Genomic DNA, 6843 nt, shown 5'->3' with positions numbered 1-6843 from the left:
CCAAGACTTTTTCAAAAAGTAGTCCATGGGTGGTGGCTCATGCCTGTAATCCCAGCACTTTGGGAGGCTGAGGGGCAGACTACCTGAGGCTGGGAAGAGTTCAAGGAACCACTAACATAGAAAAGAAACCCTGTCTCTACTAAAATACAGTAAAATGGGCATGGTGGCATGTGCCTGCAATCCTAGCTGAGGCTGGAGCATTTGGTGAGAATTTGAACCTATAGGAGGCAGTAGGGGTTGCGAGCTGAGATCACCACTGCACCTGTCAAGGGTGGCAGGGCAAGACTCAGACCAAACACAAAACAAAAAAGTAGTATGGAATGCTATTAAATACAGAAGGCCCTGATCTAATGTGGGGATTGAGCACGCAAGGGTTAATAAGGGATTTCATATACTTCATTATTTTCATCTCCCTCCCATGGAAAAATAGACTAGACTGATTAATAGGTCTGTGTTAGAAAATTTCCAGTGAAAAATGCAACCTGTGATCTCCGTGCCTCCCCTACAGCCCCACAAGTGACACACTGAAGAGACAATTCTCCCCTTTTCTTTAAGGTCAGCTCAGAGATGAGAGAGCACCCTGGAATGTTCCAAATTAAGTTTCACCAAACATTTCGAAAGTATTCAAAATAAACACACAAGTAAAATAGACTAACCTACGAGTCCAAGATTTCTCATTCCATTTAGAGCTATTAATGGAAAGAATAACTTCGCTGGCCCAGGCAACATAACAGGCACATTTTGATAATGAGAAAGTCCTTTTTGGATCAAACCTAAATTGATGGTACTTCACATATAGTTCAGGGTGTTGAGATGACCACATGGCAGAGTGCCACGGAAAAAGCATTTTGCAGCATGCAAATATGATCAATACAAGCAACAAGAGGAAGATGCAAAATCATGTGATATTAAAGGCCTTGGCTGAGCCCGGGAGCTCATGCCTGTAATCCCAGGGCTTTGGGAGGCCAAGGCACGAGGATCTCTTGAGCCCAGGAGTCTGAAATTACAGTGAGCTATGATCATACCACTGCATTTCCGCCTGAGTGTCAGAGTTAAGTCTCAAACACAAAAAAAGAAAAATGTAAAGCATTTAGACGACATTTTTTTCTGCGTTTAGTTATTATCCTGGCCAACATTCCAAACCACAGACGTAGGGCAACATCTAATCAAACTTAAGGCAGCTTCCTCCTGCAGGCTTCAGAATGGAGCGCCCCTCAGGCCATGTCAGATACACATGTCTGTACCATTGCCTCTGCTTTTATAGCTCACAAGAGACAGGGAAACCTTTAGCTTGTTCATGTGATTTCAAGAGTCAGGCAGAGGCCGGGCGCGGTGGCTCATGCCTGTAATCCCAGCACTTTGGGAGGCCGAGGCGGGCGGATCACGAGGTCGGGAGATTGAGACCATCCTGGCTAACACGGTGAAACCCCATCTCTACTAAAAATACAAAAAATTAGCCGGGTGTGGTGGCGGGTGCCTGTAGTCCCAGCTACTCGGGAGGCTGAGGCAAGAGAATGGCGTAGACTGGAGAGGCGGAGCTTGCAGTGAGCCAAGATCACGCCACTGCACTCTAGCCTGGGCGAAAGAGCGAGACTCCGTCTCAAAAAAAAAAAAAAAAAAAAGAGGCAGAACAAGTGCCTCTTAATATCTGAGTAGGTTTTGCAGGGAGGGGTTTCACTCAGGTCTTGAATATTAAATGGCTGCCCCTTAGAGGGTGTGATTATCCTCTGAAGCCACAAAAGCTGAGCTATATCGGAGAAAAGCAAGGGACCCTTCCTTTCCATATTTGGAAAACTGGGCTTCATTTGTGAGCAGGAGAGAATAATGTGACCAATTTATGGCTGGCTTAGTGTTCTTTTTAAAATAACAATCAGTACTGTGGACTACTAGAGGGATACATGCAATAACAGAAATCCAGTCATCGTCTCTAATGACAATTAATTACACAGTCATGTATCCATAACGTTTGGAAACAGCCTAGAAACATATGCTGCATGGTGAGCTATATGTCTGTATTTGTGTTTGGGTGTCTCTGGCCAGCTCATCCATCATAGTGATGATAGACAAGCTGTGTCAAGCCCTGTGTTTTTGCTCTCATTTGCGTCTTTTGCTTCTCATCCTTCTGCAGCAGCCTGGATATCCAATAGAGTGATGAGTGCTGAGCACTCACACGTTCTGACCATCACCTCCCTTCCTACCTTCTCCTTGGTTCACAGGCTTGGGTCACATCTACCCTGTTTATCTTCTGTCTTCACCATGTGGACAAACCAGCTCAGATCCTGGGCTTCCAGGGAAACAGTGTGGTCCACTACAGCAGTGTAGGATCCAGAGCTCTTCCCATTTCTTCCCTTCCCTTCCACTCTCTACCATCAGCTTTTTTTCTGCCCTGCCACTCGCTGAAACTGCTTCATCAGGACAATGGGTGACATATCTAGTTGCCAGCTATAGGCATTTTACGTTCCCCATTTGACCCCTCCACATGCTGAGGTTTCAGCTCTCACCCGAACATCTCTTTTCTTTCAAATATTTCCTTCCTCCTAAGCTCCAGGCCTGTAGCTGCAACTGCCTGCTGGACCCGGATATTTCCCAAAACGTAAAGCATCAACACCAGACCTACCAGCTTCCTCTCAAACTCTCTGCGTCCCTGGCAGGACAAATGGCTCCCCATCCACACAACCTGGTAGATACTGCTGAATACCAGGCCACATCAACTCTTCTCATTGTCCTTCCTGACAGAGCCCTCATTTGTTCAAGTGTCTACTGTCTCCACTCCGGCCCAACTCCAGGGGTGGGCCTGATTTGGTCAAAAGGGTATCCGAGTCCCCCTCACTGTGACTAAATTCTAAATTCTAAGAAAAGTCCATTGACAGACACTCTGAGAAAATAGACATTATTTGTCTGGATGCTGTAATCTGGATATGATACCTAGAATTTCAATTTCAGACAGAGAAAGAAGCCAACTCAGAAAGAGGCACAACAAAAGAGGAAAAAAAGAAACAGGCTGGACGCGGTGGCTCACACCTGTAATCCCAGCAATTTGGGAGGTGGGGCGGGTGGATCACCTGAGGTCAGGAGTTTGAGACCAGCCTGGCCAACATGGTGAAACCTCGTCTCTACTAAAAACACAAAAATTACCCGGGTGTGGTGGCAGCCGCCTGGAATCCCAGCTACTTGGGAGGCTGAGGCAGAAGAGTCGCTTGAATCCAGGAGGCAGAGGTTGCAGGGAGCCAAGATCGCGCCACTGCACCCCAGCCTGGGCGACAAAAGTGAAGCTCCATCTCAAAAAAGAAAAAAAGAAAAAAAAAAAAAGAACTTGGGACTGTGATAACCCATTAAGCTGCTAAGTCCACGACCCAGGGCAAGCCTATTATGAATCCCACATCCATCTTCTATTGTTGGAGATGATCTCCTTTCTCGTGGTTGATGCTAATTTGGGTTTCTATTGCTCATGGCCAAAAGTCTCTGTGCTCTGTCTCACATCAGATTCACTGAAGAGTCCTGCCATTCCCCACCAATATATATCCCCACTTCACCACCACTACCACGGATCCCTATCCCTACAGCCAAGATCCTAGTCATTCATTGCCTAAACGACTTTAATATGTACCCCTGGTCTCCCCCATCCCAAGATAACCCGATCCTACATCTCAACCTCTCAGGCTAAACTCTGTGTTTTCTTCCTTCAAGGTGCTTACAACTATGTCAAAGTATCCTGTTTACTGGTTTATTGTCTGTCTTCTCATGCTAGAGCACAAGTCCTATGAGGACAGGCAGCTTGGCTCTTTTTTTTTTTTTTTTTTTTTTTGAGACGGAATCTCGCTCTGTCGCCCAGGCTGGAGTGCAGTGGCCAGATCTCAGCTCACTGCAAGCTCTGCCTCCCGGGTTCACGCCATTCTCCTGGCTCAGCCTCCCAAGTAGCTGGGACTACAGGCGCCCGCCACCTCGCCTGGCTAGTTTTTTGTATTTTTTAGTAGAGACGGGGTTTCACCGTGTTAGCTAGGATGGTCTCGATCTCCTGACCTCGTGATCCACCCGCCTCCGCCTCCCAAAGTGCTGGGATTACAGGCGTGAGCCACCGCGCCCGGCCAAGCTTGGCTCTTTTTTGGGAGGGACAGGATCTCTCTCTGTCGTCCAGGCTGGAGTGCAGTGGCACAATCTCAGCTCACTGCAACCTCTGCCTTTCAGGTTCAAGTGATTCTCCAGCCTCAGTCACCTGAGTAGCTGTAATTACAAGCATGCACCACTATGCCCAGCTAATTTTTTTCTACTACTTTTTGTAGAGGCAGGGGTCTCCCTGTGTTGTTCAGATTGGTTGTGAACTCCTGGGCTCAAGCAATCCTCCTGCCTTGGCCTCCCAAAGTGCTAGGATTACAGGCAGGAGTCACTGCACCCTGCCAACTCTTTTTTTAAACCACTTTATTCAGGTATGATTAACATATCAAAACTGTACATATTGAACGTAAACATTTGGATGAGATTCGGGATAAGTATACACTTGTGAAACCATTACCACCATCAAGGCCATAAACATACTTGTCCCCTCGCAGTTTCACTGCACCTGCTTTATGATGATTGCTGCTATTTTTGTGACAAAACACTTCACATATTAAGATCCACTCTCTTAGTAAACTTTTAGTATACAATACTTTTTTTAAAAGAGATAGGGGTCTCATTATGTGGCCCAGGCTGGTTTTCTCAAAGTCTTGAACTCAAGTAATCCTCCCTGCTTCAGCCTTTCTCTATTGCATATTCATGGTGTCCTTGTCAAAAATTAGTTGTCAGCTGGGCCCAGTGGCTCGCGCCTGTAATCCGAGAATTTTGGGAGGCCAAGGTGGGTGGATCACCTGAGATCGGGAGTTTGAGACCAGTCTGACCAATATGGTGAATCCCTGTCTCTACTAAAAATACAAAAATTAGCTGGGCCTGGTGGTGTGTGTCTGTAATCCCAGCTACTTGGGAGGCTGAGGCAGGAAAATTGCTTGAACCCAGGAGGCAGAGGTTGCAGTGAGCAGAGATAGCACCACTGCACTCCAGTCTGGCCGACTGAGTGAGAATCCCTCCATTAAAAAAAAAAAAAAAAATCATTTGTCCATGAGAGGCTGAGGCAGGACGATGGCTTAAGAACACCTCCTTACAAGATACAAGGTCAAGTGCAGTCTGTGGAACGTATGCAGAAAGGATGACAAGAGAAGTGGAAGAGCTAAATTTGTAAGTGAAAATTTCTGACTCTGACATGTTGAAAAAATACTTTATTATAGGCTGGACGCAATGGCTTCCCTGTAATCCCATCACTTTGGGAGGCCAAGGCAGGTGGATCACGAGGTCAGGAGATTGAGACCATCCTGGCTAACACGGTGAAACCCCGTCTCTACTAAAAATACAAAAAATTAGCCGGGCGTGGTGGCAGGCGCCTGTAGTCCCAGCTACTTCGGAGGCTGAGGCAGGAGAATGGTGTGAACCCGGGAGGCGGAGCTTGCAGTGAGCCGAGATCTCGCCACTGCACTCCAGCCTGGGTAAAGCAGCCAAACTCTGTAAAAAAAAAAAAAAATTATATATACCCAGAAACGTAAACATAAGTGAACAGCTCAATTAGTATTCATGAAGTGAACATAGTACAACCAACATCCAGACCAAGAAACCGAGCATGAATAGCCAGCCCCCCAAATTTTTCCATTGCTCTCTCCTCCAGTCGCTAGTTCCCCACCTCAACCCCAACCAGGAAGCACTATCCTGTCTTCCAACAGACTGGATTCGTTTTGCCTGCTTTTGTACATTATATGAATAAAATCACACAGTGTACACACTTTTGGATTTGGTATCTTTCTCTCAACATTATGCTAGTGAAATTAATCCACATTGTTGTATGTAGTAGCATATGGGTCATTTTCATTGCTGACGGTCTTCCATTTATTCATCTATTCTTTTGTTGATTGGCATTTAGATTGCTCTGTTTGGGCTTATAACAAATTGTTCTGCTATAAATATTCTATTTCATGTCTTCTGGTGAAAATATATAAGCATTTTTGTTGTGTACCTTTCCAGCAGTGGAATGACTGAGTCCTGAAAGTAAGTGTCTGTTTAAGTTTAAAACATATCGCCAGCTGGAGATGGTGGCACACGCCTGTAGTCCCAACTACTTGGGAACCTGAGGCAGGAGGATTGCTTGAATCCAGTTCTGGGCTACAATGGGTTGTGCTGATCAGGTGTTTACACTGTGATTAGCACCACGATGGTGACCTTCCAGGGAGCAAAAGACCCGCAAGTTTACCTATGAAGGGGTGAACCGGCCCAGGTCAGAAACGGAACAGGTCAAAACTCCCACGCTGATGAATAGTGGAATCACACCTGTGAATAGCACTGCACTCCAGCCTGGGCAACAGAGTGAAACCTTGTTTCTTTAAAAAAAAAAAAAAAGGATACTGCCAAATAGTTTTTCATTTGAGTTCTGGCTGCTCCATTTGTTTGTGTTGGCAACTTAAAAAAACTAGGCCAAAGAAAACATCTGTGGACCATCAGTTGTCACCTCTGACCTAGCGCATCTTCGGTTCTTATGGGAGAAAGATCTTTATAAGGTAAGTCCAAAAGCATAGTGTTCCCTTGCTTAAAACCTTGCAGTATCCCTCGATCTTTGGATAGTGATCGAACTTCACGACCGGCTGCTCTTCTTTTTTTTCTACCTCTTTCCCCTGATCTTTACGTCCATTTTTCATATCTCCATCCCTGACACTTTAAAGGTCTTGGTGGGCTGCCACACTCTAGTAAGTCAGCATGCCTTGAAATATGCTGACCAACCTATGCCGATGGCTTCCCCTTTCTTTACTAGGCCAATTGAGTACTTTCTCT

The sequence above is a fragment of the Papio anubis genome, chromosome 4, assembly GCF_008728515.1.
Source record: "Papio anubis isolate 15944 chromosome 4, Panubis1.0, whole genome shotgun sequence".
NCBI lineage: Eukaryota > Metazoa > Chordata > Mammalia > Primates > Cercopithecidae > Papio > Papio anubis.
Note: the sequence above shows the minus strand (reverse complement) of the source record.